This window comes from Giraffa tippelskirchi, chromosome 6 (assembly GCF_054371585.1).
Source record: "Giraffa tippelskirchi isolate mGirTip1 chromosome 6, T2T-mGirTip1v1.2.pri, whole genome shotgun sequence".
Lineage (NCBI taxonomy): Eukaryota > Metazoa > Chordata > Mammalia > Artiodactyla > Giraffidae > Giraffa > Giraffa tippelskirchi.
Window position 1 is genome coordinate 135,971,272 of NC_137280.1, and position 18,123 is coordinate 135,989,394.

The window sequence follows — 18,123 nt, forward strand, 5'->3', positions numbered from 1 at the left end:
GCTCCTGACCTGGCGAGGGTATATAATGGAGGGTGTCCTGGGAGTAAGGGGAAGGACATAGCTCCGGGAGATGAAAGATAGGGAATTCAGATGTCACTATATCTAGGGTGTTGTCCTGGAAACCCTGTAGAGGTGATAGACTAGTGCAGTTCAACTCATTTCCTCTTGTCTCAGCAGATGCTTCCTACCCTTGATGGTGAGGAGGAGGAAGGTAGTCAGGCTCTGGCTTGGGACGAGGCAACAGTCTCTGGCGAGAAGTTTCTGCAGTGGCTTGGTGCTGAGGGATGCAGGAGGCTGGCTGCGTGGGCAAGTTATGTCAAGCTGGTTGTGGCAGGCACTGGGATTGCGGCAGCTCAGGCTTGCTAGTGGCTGTTTGCGGAAAGCATTATCACTTGCCTTTTTTTGTAAGTCTTTATTTAATTTGTTACAACATTGCCTCTTTTGTTTTATGTCCTGGTGCTTTGGTCTGTAGGGGCATGTGGGACCTTAGCTCCCAGACTAGGGGTCAAACTTGCACCCACTGCATTGGAAAGCGAAGTCTTACCCACTAGACCCCCAGGGAAGCCCCCTATCGCCTGCCTTTTTCCTACAGCCTCCCAGACATTCTCACTACAGAGCTTGTCCATTTGCCTAGACTCTCCCTCCCTTCTTCCTTGGTCTATCAGAAACATGTGCTTGTTCTTTGTCACTCAGTCCTGTCCAGCTCTTTGCAACCCCATGGACTGTAGCCCGCCAGGCTCCTCTGTCCATGGGATTTTCCAGGCAAGAATACCGGAATGGGTAGACATTCCCTTCTCCAAGGGATCTTCCCAACTCAAGGATCGAATCCAGGTATCTTATATCGCAGGCAGATTCTTTACTGTCGGAGCCATCAGAAGCATACATATCTTTTTTTTTTTTTAAGTTTAAATTAGTTTATTTATCTATATTTTAACTTTACAATATTGTATTTCTTTTGCCATGCATTGACATGAATCCACCACGGGTGTACATGTGTTCCCCTTCCAGAAGCCCCCTCCCACCTCCCTCCCCATCCCATCCCTCTGGGTCATCCCAGTGCACCAGCCCCGAGCACCCTGTATCATGCATCGAACCTGGACTCGCGATTCGTTTCACATATGTTAATTTACATGCTTCAACGCCATTCTCCCATATCATCCTGCCCTCGCCCTCTCCCATAGAGTCCATAATACTGTTCTATTTATCTGTGTCTCTTTTGATGTCTCGAATACAGGGTTATCTTTACCAATTAACTAAATACCATATATATGTGTTAGTATACTGTATTGGTGTTTTTCTTTCTGGCTTACTTCACTCTGTATAATAGGCTCCAGTTTTATCCACCTCATTAGAACTGATTCGAATGTATTCTTTTTAATGGCTGAGTAATATTCCATTGTGTATATGTACCACAGCTTCCTTATCCATTCATCTGCTGATGGGCATCTAGGTTGCTTCCATGTCCTGGCTATTATAAACAGTGCTGTGATGAACATTGGAGTACACGTGTCTCTTTCAAGTCTGGTTTCCTCAGTGTGTATGCCCAGCAGTGGGATTGCTGGGTCATATGGCAGTTCTGTTTCCAGTTTTTTGAGGAATCTCCACACTGTTCTCCATAGTGGCTGTACTAGTTTGCATTCCCACCAACAGTGTAAGAGGGTTCCCTTTTCTCCACATCCTCTCCAGCATTTATTGCTTGTAGTCTTTTGGATAGCAGCCATTCTGACTGGTGTGAAATGGTACCTCATTGTGGTTTTGATTTTCATTTCTCTGATAATGAATGATGTTGAGCATCTTTTCATGTGTTTGTTAGCTATCTGTATGTCTTCTTTGGAGAAGTGTCTGTTTAGTTCTTTGGCCCACTTTTTGATTGGGTCGTTTATTTTTCTGGAATTGAACTGCAGGAGTTGCTTGTATATTTTTGAGATTAATTGTTTGTCCGTTGCTTCATATGCTATTATTTTCTCCCATTCTGAAGGCTGTCTTTTCACCTTGCTTATAGTTTCCTTTGTTGTGCAAAAGCTTTTAATTTTAATTAGGTCCCATTTGTTTATTTTTGCTTTTATTTCCAATATTCTAGAAGCATACATATCTTAAATGAACTTTGGAAACCAAAAAAAGTACAACACATACTACACATATTGCACATGAAACCCTGTGACCCATCTCCTCCTTTACTGCTAGAACCCTCACAGGTGGAAGACCGGGAGCGGGCCCTGATGGGGCATGAAGAAGGCTCCAGTTTCAGCAAGCCTGGCCCAGCTCAGCGTCTCCCTGACCTTTGTTCTCCCCCCCTCCCTTTTTCTCCCAAGATATGCTAAATATGCAGATGCAGAGATCGACAGTCAGCTTCACTAAGTCATCAATCCACACATGTATAGTCTGCATCTGCAGATACCAGGCCCAGCATTCTTACCACCAGGAACAGTCCAGGTTAGTCTCATCAGAGACAAGGACCTGCACAGGAACAGGGAAGGGCCATGTGCTAGATGAGAGCCTAGTCCTTGTCCTGCTACATCCTCAGCTGTGTGATCTTGCTTCTGTCCTTGCGTGTTTCTGGGTTTCAGTTTGCCCATCTAAACAGTAAATATTTCATGCTCGGTGATCTCTGTGTTCCTGTCCCTGCCCCCTTGTATTCTATGATTCTGTTGAATCTATCATCTTGGTTTCCCTAAACCCCTTCACCCTCTCTTCGGAATGAAGCGCTCTTGGTAACAGCCCATATTGTGATGCTTTTCATCTGCACCTGCTAATGCAGTGTCTCTAGCTCCCAGCAAGGCCCTTCAAGCTATTTCAGAGGGCCCCCAGGGAGAGTTCCTTATGTGCTAGCAAATATATCTGGTCAGCCACTACCTGGCATCTGCCATCTCCCCCTTGTGGACAGGGCGTGATGTTCATAGCTGATGCTCTGCTGTATTCACTGGTCGGGGCTAGTTCCTTCACCAGTTTCCTCCATGCCCACAGGTGAGCCACCTCCTGCCAAGCCCTGATGTTTCCTCAGGCCCCTGTGGCCTCCAAGGGAGCCCTGTGGTGTCTCTGCTCCCACTGTGCCCTGTCAGACCCCAGGGCCACTGTAGGAATCAATTCTTACTTCTGTTAGTCAATTCTGCTCTGTTAGATTCGTCCACCAGTGTAGTGAATGTATCAAGGATCTAAGGAGCTGTCTCTGTGTGGGATTTGCAGGCAAAGTGGGAAAAAATGCACCTCTTACGTTGCTTTGTCTCCCAGTGGCTCATGGAGCTTTTAGTGAGAATTCTGTGTTTGTTTGCCCTCTAGATATAAACCTGTAAGAAGCTGGGCTGAGGAAAAACCGGAGTGTGAGATATTGCAGTGGACTCTGAATTATTCTATCTTCTAATAATAAAGGCTTGGCATTACTCTGACTTCCAGTAATAAGGCATTTGGTTAAGAAAGAACACAGATTTGGAACATTTTCACTTGGAATTTGCTTAGGGGATGCAGGGATGTCTACATTGTGTTCTAACCATATCCTTCATTCCTCGTTGCTCCCAAGGGAATTATGGTGACAACGGACTGTGGTAAGTAGAAAACAGGCATCATTTTACCTCAGTGCAGAACATGCGCAAATGGAGTGAGAGTACACAGCGGGAGTCCAAGGTCTAAAGGGAACTTTTACTTCTTCCTCTTCAAACCTGAATCTTGAGATCTGTCTGTCTGCACAGGTCAGAAGAAAGAGGTGAAGGACCTTGTCCTGAGCACTTACCATAGTACTTGGTATGGAGGAGGCAGACAATCAGTGTGTAATGGCTGACTGAATGAGGAACTCAATATAGGGAGGAAGAGAGAGAAGAGATTGAGAGCTGGGCTCAAGACAAATCCAGTATGTCTTCCTGTCAGGCTGATAGGAACTGCTCATTCTTTTCTCTTGGACTGTGTCTGATTTCCAGACTTCCCTTTGTAGGTGACTGATTTTCAGCACATATACACATGGCATGTTCCTTCCTCCTCCACTGGTGGCAGTGGGAATGCAGTCTTCACTTCTTCTGGAAATGTGTTAAGTAAACCCAGGATTAAGAACGGTGCTGGTGATTTTTGTAAATGACATCACCTACTCCTGTTAGCTTGTCATGTACAGCTGAAGTTTCTTTGTCCTTTAAGATTAGGAATTGATTGGGACAGAAGCCACAGAAAGATAGAATTTCATTCAAACGTAAAGCAGTGATTTTTAAGATCAGGTAGGTGATCCTAAAGTAGGTGATCCTACTACTACTTCTTAACCAGCCTTTAATCAGAGGCTGGATGGCTACCTGGTGAGAATATTATGGAAGATTCAAGCACCAAAAAGGAATAAAACTGATCTCTAAATTAGTGGGAGTCTAGGTTTCTTAGTTTCTTATATACTATTCTCATGATAAGTATATAAGGGTATATCATTCATACCCATGGCTTAGACTTCTTCCTTCAGCTTGATACAAAGATGGGAAGGAAGAAGAAATCCTTCGTGGCCATCAGGTCATCTAATAATCATGACTTATACTGACAAAAATGTAGTAAGGGAATTTTAGGCCATCAATTTTAGCTCACAGTCCCAGTTCAAGTATAATTTTTCTTATTCATGTCAACATCCCAGTGGATACCCTCTCTTTGTCTTAATGGCCCCTCACTGATGACCAATCATCAGTAAGATGGACTTTCTTCACATTAGACCGAAAAGTTCACAGTAGGAGAGTCCATGTCCGTTTGATATGTGGGTGCATGCCGAGTTCCTAGTGTGGCACGTGGCATGTGGTAGATGGATAATGAGTTGATTCAATCAACATATTGGTTGACTGAATACCAAGTTTCTCCACTTAAGGCTCAGTGTGCTAAATACTATGAATTCAAGGAAAGACATTTTCAGACCAATACCAGAGGTAGGAGAAATATTTCCCACTCTGTTTTAGTCCTTGACCTAGAACATCAGCTGCATCTTAAGACTGCTTGAGAGTCAAGTTATAATGAGAGAGATAAGCATGTAGTTGAATAGCTACTGAATCTTCTGAACTCAAGGTCCTATTGCATTTGATAGCAATGTAAATAATACATCAATACCTTAGGGTTTGTGTGGCTGACTGGTGAAGGGCTAATATTCCCAAATAGTGTGCATTTGAGAATACTAACTGAAGAGGAACCATTTATCCTAGGCTTATTAGGTAAGGAAGATAGAGAACTATGCTGATGAGGCTAAGTTAGAAAGTTTAGGCTTCATTAAAAGTCAATTTGGAACTTCTTTCATAGCCAAGCAGACTTGCCTTAAACTTGGCCAGCTCTTCTGCAAACGCATGTCTTTGATCCCAGAAGGATAGGCTGAGAGAGTATTAATGATTGCATGAACTCCATGCAAGCAAATGTTGACAATGTAGAATATAATGTAGTAACTGTTTCTAGAGTTTTCCAGTCTCAGGTGAATCCTCCATGCAGCTTAGTTATCCTTCCACATGTTCCAAATCATATTGCCTTTCTTGATATCTACAAGCTTATCTCATTCCATATAACTTTCTTCCTTCCTCCTTATCTCAGAGAAGAGAAATTCTTTCTCCTGGGCAAGGTTGATACCTTTGCCTGCCTTTCAGTACCAACCTTCATTACTCTCGTATAAACTTTATTCTTCCTGTTATCCACTTTGTGGTCTTATCCTCAATTGCTACCTCCATAATACTTGTGATTTTCCTTTAGTATATAAATATCATCAATCCTATATCCCCCATGAGCTACAGTTTGATTTGTTTCCTCCCCTTAATGGCCAATTTTCTTCAAAAGCAGACACTGGTTTTCAACATTTTTATCACAGCTCGTTCATGAGAACCCAATTACTCCTCTACCAATATCATGCTCTCTCCTCCCTCTCCACACACATTTAAATTGCCCCTCTTAACTGCTAATAACATCTTTCCAGGTCCTATGGATACTTCTGCCTTTTTCCTTCTCAACCTCTTGGTGGCATTTGCCATTGACCATCTCCCTTGGTTTCTGTAGCACTGCTGTTTCCTGGTTTTTCTCCTATCTCCCCAGAAGTCTTTCTTAAATAGGGATCCTTAGCCGAGACACAGAATACAGAATATGGCCTTAGGAACTATTTACTTAATTCTCCCAAGGCCACAAACATAATTAGTACCATCCTAGGTATACAGGAGAGAAGTTAAATCATTACATACAGTGGATGCTGTAGGACATCGGAGTTTAATTTTCTCCATGTCTGAGAAAGTGGCATCGTCGGCTCTCTTCATAAATTTCTTTTTTCTTCTCTCCCCACTCTGATCCCTTTCTTCTTATAATCTGAAACACTCTCCCTGCGTGACCTTTTGTAAGCCTTTGGGAGAAACTATCAATTATAATTTCATGGCTCTGAAAAGAAAACTCAAAACCACACCTCTTGTGGTAATGGCCACACCCTTGTTTCTGTTTGTCTGCTAGACAGCTCCCCTTAGATATCTCACAACTCTCTCAGATGCAGCATTCAGAACAGACTCATCATCTTTTCCCCACACTTTCTTTTCCCCTGAATGGTATCGTCATTTACCCAGATACCCAAGCTGTATCCAGAAGTCATTTAGATTGTTGATTCCATATATCCCGCCAGTGCAGTTTTTCACTAAATTCCTTGGTACTTGCTTCCTTGAGAGCTTGTGATTTATTATCTTATTCTGAATGTAATTCAGGCCCATCATGCTCAGATATCAATCAGATAGAAGCTTCCTAAGGGTTTCCTTGTTTCAAAGTAACTTTCTTTCCTTCCTCCCACTGCTAATAACCACAGAACTGTATATCTATATTCAAATATGGTTATCCCTCTTCCTGCTTAAATAATTTCAAAGTCTTCCTTCAACCCACAATGACTATAATCTGTCAGATGTATTGTGAACTCCTTACCTAGTAGGCAAGATTCTCTACAACTGGCCTTTGCCCTTTGTGTGATGTCATCATCTTCCCACACAGCATTTATCCAAACCACTTCATACACTTAACCATTCTGGCCTTTCCCTGGGATACTTGTTCATTCCATCTATCTATCATCTATCTATATGTATAACATAAGATTTACCCTCTTAACGAACTTTAAAATGTACAATATGTTATTATTGAGTTGTTTTTCAGTCTCTCAGTTGTGTCTGACTCTTTGTGGCCCCATGGACTGCTGCATGCCAGGCTTCTTTGTCCTCACTATCTCCCGGAATTTGTTCAAACTCATGCCCATTGAGTTGATGATGCCATCCAACCATCTCATCCTCTGTTGCCCCCTTCTCCTCCTGCCCTCAATCTTTCTCAGCATCAGGGTGTTTTCCAATGAGTCAGCTCTTTGCATCAGGTGACCAGAGTTTTGCAGCTTCAGCTTCAGCACCAGGTACCGTTTTGTATGGCAGATCTCTAGAGTTTATTCTTCTTGCTTGACTGAAACTTTAAGGTAGTTGACTATTAACTCCTCATTTCTCCCTCTCCCCAGACCCTGACAACCACCATTCCTTTTTCTTTTTTGGCTGCACCGCATAGCTTGCAGGATTCCAGTTCCCTGACCAGAGATTAAATCTGTGCCCTCAGCAGTGAAAGCGTGGAGTCCTAACCACTGAACTGACAGAGAATTCCCACAATTTCATTCTTTGATTCCATACATTTAACGATTTTAGATACTTAATATAAATGGAATTATACAGTATTAATCTTACTCTGTCCGGTTTATTTAACTAATCCATATTGTCATATATTGCAGAATTATTTTCCTTTTAAAGGCTGAATAATATTCTATACTTTGCATATATTTCATTTTCTTTATTTTTCTGTTGATAGACACTTAGGTTGTTTCCATGTCCTAGGGCTGTTGTGACTAATGCTGCAATGAACATGAGGATGCAGATATCTCTTTGAGATACTGATTTTATCTCCTTCAAACATATACACAGAGGTAGAATTGCTGTATCATATGGCAGTTCTGTTTTCAATTTTCTGAGGAACTTCCAAACTATTTGCTATAGGTGTTGTACAAATTTAAATTGCAACCAATAGTGTACAACGGTTCCCTTTTCTATTAATATGTATACTTGTAAGCCTGTAGTTTTCTTGTAGTATCTTTGTCTGACTTTGTTTTTGATATTCAGTCCGAAGTCAAGTCTGGCTCTTTGCAACCCCATGGAGTGCAGCACTCCAGGCTTCCCTGTCCTTCACTATCTCCCAGAGTTTGTTCAAACTCATGTCCATTGAGTCGATGATGCCATCCAACTGTTTCATTCTCCATTGTCCACTTCTAATTCTGCCTTCAATCTTTCCCAGCATCAGGATCTTTTACAATGAGAAGGATCTTCTCATTAGGTGGTCAAAGTATTGGAGCTGCAGCTTTAGCATCAGTTCTTCCAATGAATATTCAGGGTTGATTTCCTTTAGGATTGACTGGTTTGATCTCCTTGCTGTCCAAGAGATTCTCAAGAGTCTTCTCCAGCACCACAGTTTGAAAGCATCAATTCTTTGGCATGCAACCTTCTTTATGGTCCAACTCTCACATCCATACATGACTACTGGGAAAACCATAGCTATGACTATATGGACCTTTGTCAGTGAAGTGATGTCTCTGCTTTTAAATATGCTGTCTAGGTTTGTCATAGCTATTTTTCCAAGGAGCAAACATCTTTTAATTTCATGGTTGCAGTCACCATCCACAGTGATTTTCGAGCCCAGGAAAATAAAGTGTGTCACTGTTTCCATTTTTTTCCTCACCTATTTGCCACGAAGTCATGGGACCAGATGGCATGATCTTAGTTTTTTGAATGTTGAGTTTTAAGCCAGCTTTTTCACTCTCCTCTTTCACTCTCATCAAGAGGCTTTTTGTTCCTTTTCTCTTTCTGCCATAAGGGTGGTGTCATCTGCATATCTGAGGTTATTGATATTTCTCCCTGCAATCTTGATTCCAGTTTGTGCTTTATCCAGCCTGGCATTTCACATGATGTACTCTGCATATAAGTTAAATAAGCAGAGTGACAATATACAGCATTAATGTACTCCTTTCCCAGTTTTGAACCAGTCCATTGTTCCATGTCTGATTCTAATGGTTGCTTCTTGACCTGCATGCAGGTTTCTCAGGAGGCAGGTAAGGCGGTCTAGTATTCTCATCTCTTTAAGAATTTCCATAGTTTTATGTGATCCACACAGTCAAAGGCTTTAGCACAGTCAATGAAGCAGAAGTAGATGTTTTTCTGGAATTCTCTAGCTTTTTCTGTGACCCAATGGATGTTGCCAATTTGATCTCTGGTTCTTCTGCCTTTTCTAAATCCTGCTTGTACATCTGGAAGTTCTCAGTTCACATACTGTTGAAGCCTATCTTGAAGGATTTTGAGCATTACTTGGCTCGCATGTGAAATGAGTGCAATTGTGTGGGTAGTTTGAACATTCTTTGGCATTGCCCTTCTTTGGGATTGGAATGAAAACTGACCTTTTCCAGTCCCGTTGCCACTGCTGTTTTCCAAATTTGCTGGTATATTGAGTGCAGCACTTTCACAGCATCATCTTTTAGAATTTGAAACAGCTCAGCTGGAATTCTATCACCTCCACTAGCTTTGTTCCTAGTGATGCTTCTTAAGGCTCACATGACTTCACACTCCAGGATGTCTGGCTCTAGGTGAGTGATCAGACCATCATGGTTATCTGGGTCATTAAGACCTTTTTTTGTACAGCTCTTCTGTGTATTCTTTCCACCTCTTCTTAAAATCTGCCTCTATAAGGTCCATACCATAACTGTCCTTTATTGTGCTCATCTTTGCATGAAATGATCCCTTGGTATCTCTGATTTTCTTGAAGAGATCTCTAGTCTTTTCCATTCTATTGTTTTCCTCTATTTTTTTGCATTGATCACTTAAGAAGGCTTTCTTATCTCTCCTTGTTACTCTTTGGAACTCTGCATTCAGATGGGTATATCTTTCCTTCTGGCTTTTGCTTCTCTGTTCTCAGCTATTTATAAGGCCTCCTCAGACAACCATTTTGCCTTTTTGCATTTCTTTCCCTTGGGGATAGTTTTCATCACTGCCTCCTGTAAATGTTACGAACCTCTATCCATAGTTCTTTGGGTACTCTGTCTATCAGATCTAATCCCTTGAATCTATTTGTCACTTCCACTGTATAGTCATAAGTGACTTGATTTAGGTCATACCTGAATGGCCTAATGTTCTACCTACTTTCTTCAATTTAAGTCTAGATTTTGCAATAAGGAGCTCATGATATGAGCTATAGTCAGCTGCCAGTCTTCTTTTTCCTGACTGTATATACAGCTTCTCCATCATCGACTGCAAAGAATATAATCAATTTGATTTTGGTATTAATCATCTGGTGATGTCCATGTGTAGAGCCATTTCTTGTGTAGTTGGAAGAGGGTGTTTGCTATGACCAGTATGTTCTCTTGGCAAAACTCTATTAGCCTTTGCCCTGCTTCATTTTGTACTCTAAGGCCAAACTTGCCTGTTACTCTGGGTATTTCTTGACTTCCTACTTTTTCATTCCAGTCCCCTATAATGAAAAGGACAGCTTTTTTTGGTATTAGTTCTAGAAGGTCTTATAGGTCTTCATAGAACCGTTCAACTTCAGCTTCTTCAGCATTAGTCATTGGGGCACAGACTTGGATTACTGTCATATTGAATGGTTTGCCTTGGAATTGAACAGAGATCATTCTGTCATTTTTGAGATTGTATCCAAGTACTGCATCTTGGACTCTTTTGTTGACTATGATGGCTACTCCATTTCTTCTAAGGGATTCTTGCCCACAATAGTAGATACAAATGGTCATTTAAATTAAACTCACCCATTCCTGTCCACTTTAGTTCACTGATTCCTAAAATGTCGATGTTCACTCTTGCCATCTCCTGTTTGATCACTTTCAATTTACCTCGTTTTATGGACCTAACATTCCACGTTCCTATGCAATATTGTTCTTTACAGCATTAGACTTTACTTTCACCACCAGACATATCCACAACTGGGTGTTGTTTCTGCTTTGGCTCAGCCTCTTCATTATTTCTGGTGCTATTTCTCTACTCTTCTCCAGTAGCATATCGGGCATCTAGCAACCTGGGGAGTTCATCTTTCAGTGTCATATCTTTTTGTCTTTTCATACTGCTCATGGGGTTCTCAAGGTAAAAATATACCTTGGTACTATCCAAAGCTACACATATGACTCACTTGTTCTAGTGTTCTGGAAGTAAAGAATAGTCAGGCTAAGTATCTTAGCAGAATGAAGCATCTGATATTATGTTGCTATTCACCAGAAGGCACAATAGAGGAAAAGGCAACATACACCACTGTAGTGTAAATTAGTTCGTCCATTCCATTAATTTTTATTGAGAAACTATATAGAATTAGCGGAGAAGGCAATGGCACCCCACTCCAGTACCCTTGCCTGGAAAATCCCATGGACGGAGGAGCCTGGTAGGCTGCAGTCCATGGGGTCGCTACGAGTCGGACACAATTGAGCGACTTCACTTTTACTTTTCACTTTCATGCATTGGAGAAAGAAATGGCAACCCACTCCAGTGTTCTTGCCTGGAGAATCCCAGGGATGGGGGAGCCTGGTGGGCTGCCATCTATGGGGTTGCACAGAGTCGGACATGACTGAAGCGACTTAGCAGCAGCAGCAGCAGCAGCATATAGAATTAGACACTGATCTAGGTGCTAAAAGACATATAGACATAAATGAAAATGAACTATGCCTTCAAAAATATATGTGTAATCTAAAAAAGGGTACAAATGAACTAATTTACAAAATAGAAATAGAGTAATAGATATATGAAACAAACTTAAGGTTACCAGAAAATAAAATCAGGGAGGATTAAATTAGGAGACTGGAATTGACATATACACACTACTATAAAAAATAGATAATAAGGAGCTACTGTATAGCACAGGGCACTTCACTCACTACTCTGTAATGACCTATATGGGGAAAGAATCTAAAAAAGAGTGGATATATTTATATGTATAACTGACTCACTTTGCTGTATACCTGAAACTAACACAATATTGTAAACCAACTATATTCCAATTAAAAAAAGTTTCAGTCTTGGAAGGAGCTGCTACATGTCACTTTCTACTTTTCATTGTGGGTCTTTATGCCTAAATCATGAAAGAGGTGTAGATCAAAGGCTAGCGGAGGGATCCTGGAAGACTCCAGCGAGGAGATAACATTAGTCTTCAGAGATGGATGTGATGTGGAAGTACAGGGTGGGCAGTGGGAGTGAACCCTGACAAGCTGCGTTGACTCCACTAGTGCAGTTTCAAGAGTAGGTCAGATTGACTTAAATGAAGGTAGTCAGAGAGAAATGTGAAAAACAAATAAGAATAGTAAATTGGATCTTTAAGACTTAGATATGAATAAAATAGATATAGTAGAGGATACGGTCTTGTAGTTTTTAGTTGTTGGAATTTTCCTCATTAGGAGAATGAAAGACTGGGTAACACCTGAGAGGGGAACCCGATATTTGTGCTCCAACTTTTATTACTGTTACCCTGAACCCTTCCTGTTTGACCTAGCATTGGTTCATAGTCCCCACTGTGGAACTGCTAGACGAATTTAATAATGCTTACCTTACCTCTCAGGGGTGTCATGGAATTATAAATGAATACATTTCAGCCAAAGCATTAATTGGGTGTTTCAGGTAAAAGGTGCTCAATAAGTGAAAATGCTAATGCTCTTATGAATTTTCCCCCTTCTCTGTCATCCTGGGAAGCAGAAATGATGTTTACATAGCAATGTGAAACTATCTTCTTCAGCACTGTAACCTTATGGGAGGATAAAAATATGCACAGTAATAACAATAAAGCTGAATCTGAAGCATTGAGGTAGAGAGCCTGTCCACTGGATGGTTCCCTGGGGCAAGTAACTTGTAAAGCCTCTTTTAATCTTCATCAGCAGAAGAAATGGTTCTTTAAGAGAGCAGTATTAAAAAGTGGTAAAGTGCCTGTTCTTGCAGACTGACGACACCATTGACAAGCCAATAGCACTAATTTTGTTTGTTGATGATTTTCAGTAAACCATGGAAGACACAGCATCTTGTTATCTGGCACTTTTGTGGCCCTGCTAAAGTCTACTTGCCTGGTTATTTTCCTATGGAGGTTCTCCAGTCAAACACAGATATGTGAACCGTTCACTTCCATCAGGAAAGACTGTCAGCATATATTCTCCATGTTTCTGGTATTTCTGCCTATCTTTTGAGTGAGAGACAGCTACAGCTTTGTTCAGAACTATCTTTTCAAGGATGTTGGTTTAGCAAACAGCCTTAGAAAATACAGACAGCATCTCCCTTGAAGGCAGAGAAAAGATTTCTTTCTTGATCAGGAAAATGAAGATAACATCTCACTTGGGGGCAAGGATTGGGCATGTCTGCTAACCGCATTATGAAATTGGAGGTTTCCTAGGTTTGGGGTTCCTCAGCTGTCTCACAAACACATTGTGTTGGCTGCATTCACCTGGGTCCCACAAGACGTGAAGGGCAAGGGAAACTGAGGCAGACTTGAAGCTCATGCTGTCTGCTGTATTTTGAGGAACAAAGTCCTTTGTCTCTGACTCCTGGGTTCCGTCAGCATCTATGAAGTTGTGGCAGACTCAATTATTGTTTTACAAGATCTCATACTCTTCCCAGTTCTTGACGTCCTGTTTCTTATCCAAATAAAGAACTTGAAATGCTCTCACATCTTTTTTCTTTCTTTTCTTTTTTCCTTACGACTATGGGAGCTATGTGCTGCCTTAAATCAGTGCCTTGTTACAGCACCCTAGGAGAGGGAGTGCAGTAGCCTCCTGACTGCTTTCTTGCCTCTAGTCTGTCTCCACCCTTCATTCTCACTCTACACTGTTGCCAGACTCCAGTCCCTAGAGCACAGCTTTGATCACACCTCTCCTTCCCTCCTCAGCATCTAATGGCTCCCTATTGCAGGAATGAGTTATAACCCCCTTAGGTAAAATAAATACTTTCTAAAGTCAGGTTTCCGTGTCTGTCTCTGGTCCTCAGCTTTCACTCTTCCTCCTCTTTTAGCTCTGCATCCTCTGACCAAGCCAACCACCCATGGCAATCCCAGTCTGCTATTTTCTGCTTCATATCTTTGTTCATATTTCTTTTTGCCTGAAATATTCATTTTTCTCTTCAGGTCTACTCTCACAATTCTCTTTCTTTTTCATCCATGCTTAAATGCTAACTTCCTCAAGATGCCCTCTCATCTTCCACCCTGCACCCTGGACTGAAACTATAATTTTCTATCATTTTTTTTTAAAGTATCAGTGAGAGTAAAAACCATAGTGGTTTTGTTTTTTGTTTTTTGGTCGCACCATGCAGCATGTGGGGTCTTAGTTCCCACGTTCCCTGCCCTGGATGCATGGAGTTTTAACCACTGGACTGCCAGGGAAGTCTCCAAACTGTCATTTTCTCATGACACTTTTCTCATTAGAATTTTGTGTTACAGTCACCAGTGTTTGTCTTGAGTTTAGGGCAAGGTCACGATGTCCTCTTCTTTGCCTAACTTTGTCTTGCGTGTTAGTGTCTTTTGATTAGACACTCAAGGACTGGTGGTTGAATTATACCGAGTCCAGAGAGGTGGGGAGATTTGTTCAAAGCTGCATAGCAGGTAAGAAAGAATGCTTGAACCAAAATCTCTGTCTTCTGATTCTAAGCCCAGGAATCTGATTTTAAGCTAGGAATGTTTCACTCTGTGGGGTGCCTGATTTTGGCATTCTATACCTTTAAGGAGTTGACAATTATATACTGGAGGTGAAGCTGTTTATTACAAAGGTCAGATATTAAAATCTAATCCAGAACTTTACTATCATATATTATTTATTTTGATTCTACCTATAAATTCACAAATGAAAACCAATAGTGTAGACATTAATTGTGGACAAGTGTTGTGGGAGGAGTGGCTTTCCACAGGTCTCTATAAGTGAGCTCTAGCCCTGCCCAACTTGGCTGGTAGCCAAGTTCTTGGAACAGTCCTTACTCTGCCCTCCTTGCCTGTTGGGGAGCGGAGTAAAGCAGCTGACAAAACTGCCCCAGGACAAATCCGCTGACATCCCAGTCTGTTTAGGAGCAGGGGAAGGAGGCTGATTTCATCATGCTGTTTTGCAGAAAGAAAGAAATATGGTCTTTCCTTGGGCTGTGTCTTCCATGGGAGATGAAGACTGCCTGACTTGTGGTCAGTCCTTCACTGCCTGGTGTCCCCAGTGGAGAGGTGATAATTCTCCCAAAGTGCAATGTTCTTGGCCATGAGCATCTTTTGCCGTTGATGAAACAGCGAGTTGGTTCTCTGACGGTAACAGTCACTGGATGTTTGCCACAGGCTCACCCACAGACTGTTGGAGCAGCAAGAAACCTCGGGTCTTGTCTAGCTCAAACCCCATCCTTTACTTATAAGGCAACTGAGGTCAGAGAGGACTCTTGACTCTCATATCTTCTCCATTCCCATCCCAAGGCCATCGTCTTCAAGGTGACCTTGAAAGGAGAGGGTGACATTGATTTGGACCATCAAGGATAGAGAAACACCACAGAAATAGTCCAGGAATTCACAGGGTGTATGCTGTGGGTGGGCACACCTCTTGCTAAGAAAAATGGACTACATTCCCAGAAGAGAAAAGACCAAGACATAGATCTTAAAACAGAGGTAATTCATAGAACTTGTAACCCAGATAGGAGAGCTTTTTTAAAAGAACAAATTAAGAAGCATTGCTTGCTCTCTGAATGAAAAGCTGGAAAGGGGTGACAGGGCGAACATGAGGAACTGACTCTGCAGACTTATAAAGACTTCAGCACTACTCTATGCTGTGTTATGTTTATTAGGGAGAGTCTGGGGGAGCTTTTGTCCATGCCCCAAATCACAATGGGAGCAGTGTAATGTCTGTCATTAAAATTTGAAGGTAGATAAACAGTAAATATTTCCAGGGATAATTACTTAGAGCTGGGGAAACCTCAGAGTGTTGGAAGTTCCAGCTCCTGTTGGATCTGCGCCATAGATCCGGGGGTATTTATATAAAGCTTATCCGAGTCATCTGAGCAGCAGAGGTAGGTACGATTTGGCAGGCGCTCTTCACATGGTTGTGTCTGAGAGGTTTAATAATAGCAATTAAAAAAAACCTTTCCTAAGGAGACATTTATTACTGGCAGAATCACTCTTCCCTGCTCCCTCTGGCCAGCACTTCTACCCCATCAGTCCTCATTTATAAATCGCTACAAAACCAGCAAAACCTGGTTTGCAAGATGAACATTTTCCCATGGAATTTGCTCTTTATTTTGGTGGTGGTGGTGGTGGGGATTCTGTATCCACTGGAATTTTTTAGCAACTGAACCAAGGGCATGGCTGTTTGTTCTTGAGTATTTCAAATTGGAGTTGTATTCATTAAATGCTCTTACATCCTTATCATATAGAAAACATATAGCAAAATGAAAGATCTCTACCAACCAAGAGACTCTGAATTCAGAACCACTTCCGCCCCCCACCATCATCATATGGGGATTTAACCTTGAGCCAGTCACTTTAAAACCCGAGTCTGAGCTTTGCCATCTACAGAATAAGAAGATGGATCAGATAATCATGAAGATATTTTCCAGTACTAAAATACACACAGCCACAGCCAGAGCTGGAATGGGTGTTAGCTGTTTTGCAGTTTGCTTTGTAGATAGGGCAGTGGGATTGAATGGGACAGTCACCTTACCTCTTAGGATATCAAGTTTAGCAAAGGAAGAAATCTACAAAAGAGGTGGTTGTGTTACCACTCAGAACAATAATTTATGCACTTTTTAGATATGTGGTCCAGAAGCAAAATCACACTTTAGAATTAGATATTTCTGGAAGGCTCCATGAAAGAGAAGTGGGACTTGCTAGAAGAAAGGAAAAAATGGTAGGTTTGGACAGCTTCAGCAAAGACATTGAGATGGGGATGTGGCAGGCTTGTGTGAACTTGATATACATCGAGGCAGCGTGTCCTGAACTACAGGCTGTGTGTCTCTGCTGGTACTTCCACCATAGTTTTAAGTGGTACATCAACTGGGTCTTCAATAATGTAGAAACGTGTTATGAGACTTATTTTCTTTTCAATTCTCCTTTAATCCATCTCATCATGTCAGGGAGAAAGACTCACATTTGTGCTAATATATTTTTAAGACCCCCAGTAACTCCTTCCTACCTTTCTCTTTAACTAAAGAAAGATCGAGTCTTAGGCTCAGAAACACCTTCAGCACCAATGCCTCTTAAATATAATAACTTTATCTTGTTCTTTTATTTATTTTGAAGTTTCTATTGAACTTCAAGCAATAGTTTTTCCATTTATGTAGTGATGTCAAACTTCCTTTTTGAATGATTTCCACGGCAAATATTGTCATTTTGAATTAAAATAGTAAGTAAATAACCATGCAAGTAGTATAAGGGTCTAGAAAAATCCAGAGTGTGACATGGAAGTGGTGTCATTTGGGAACCCCCGAGGTGCTTGTTAAAGAGCCTGGGCTCCTGGAACAAGTCAGGCCTGGGTTCTAACCCTTCCTTTGATGTTTACTAGCTTTGTGATATTGAGCCTGATCTTAAGGGTTCCTTGGAGGAAGAAGAATGAAGAAGGACAATGATGGCTCTGGGAAAGTGTTTACAGGATTAGCTCATAAGGTAAAGAAACTGCCTACAATGCAGGGGACCCGGGTTCGATCCCTGGGTCTGGAAATTCTTCTGGAAAAGGGAATGGCAACCCAGTACAGTATTCTGGCCTGGAGGATCCCATGGACAGAGGAGCCTGGTGGGCTACAGTCCATAGGGTCGCAAAGACCTGGACATGACCGAGCGACTAACACTGCTCTACTACACCATGATGTGAACACAGCTGTTTTCATGCTTGTCCTTTCCACAAGTTCTGCCCCTTTGGAAACAGATGCTTTCCCTTAGCCCCTGGCCCACCTACCTTCAGGGCTGGGCTGTTTTTATTCTCCTTTCATGCCGTTTGTCTTCAGTGAGGCCCCTGCATTCTACGGAAGGAAAGTTGTCTTAGCATGGGGAAAAGAACTGTGGACGTGAACCTGAGAGGCTAAACGTTGAACACAGGATCTACTATTTACTGACTACTGATATTTCAGAAAAAAGTCACATAACCTCTCTGACTTTAACATTGATGTTAATAAAATGGAGATGACTGTA

The 18,123-nt window shown here is 41.7% G+C and overlaps 1 protein-coding gene across 2 annotated transcripts in view; it reads left to right on the forward strand.

The window, feature by feature from the left end:
* Positions 1-18,123, forward strand: part of LOC145508724 (uncharacterized) — an 885,448-nt gene that overhangs the window by 282,746 nt on the left and 584,579 nt on the right. The window lies entirely within an intron of this gene.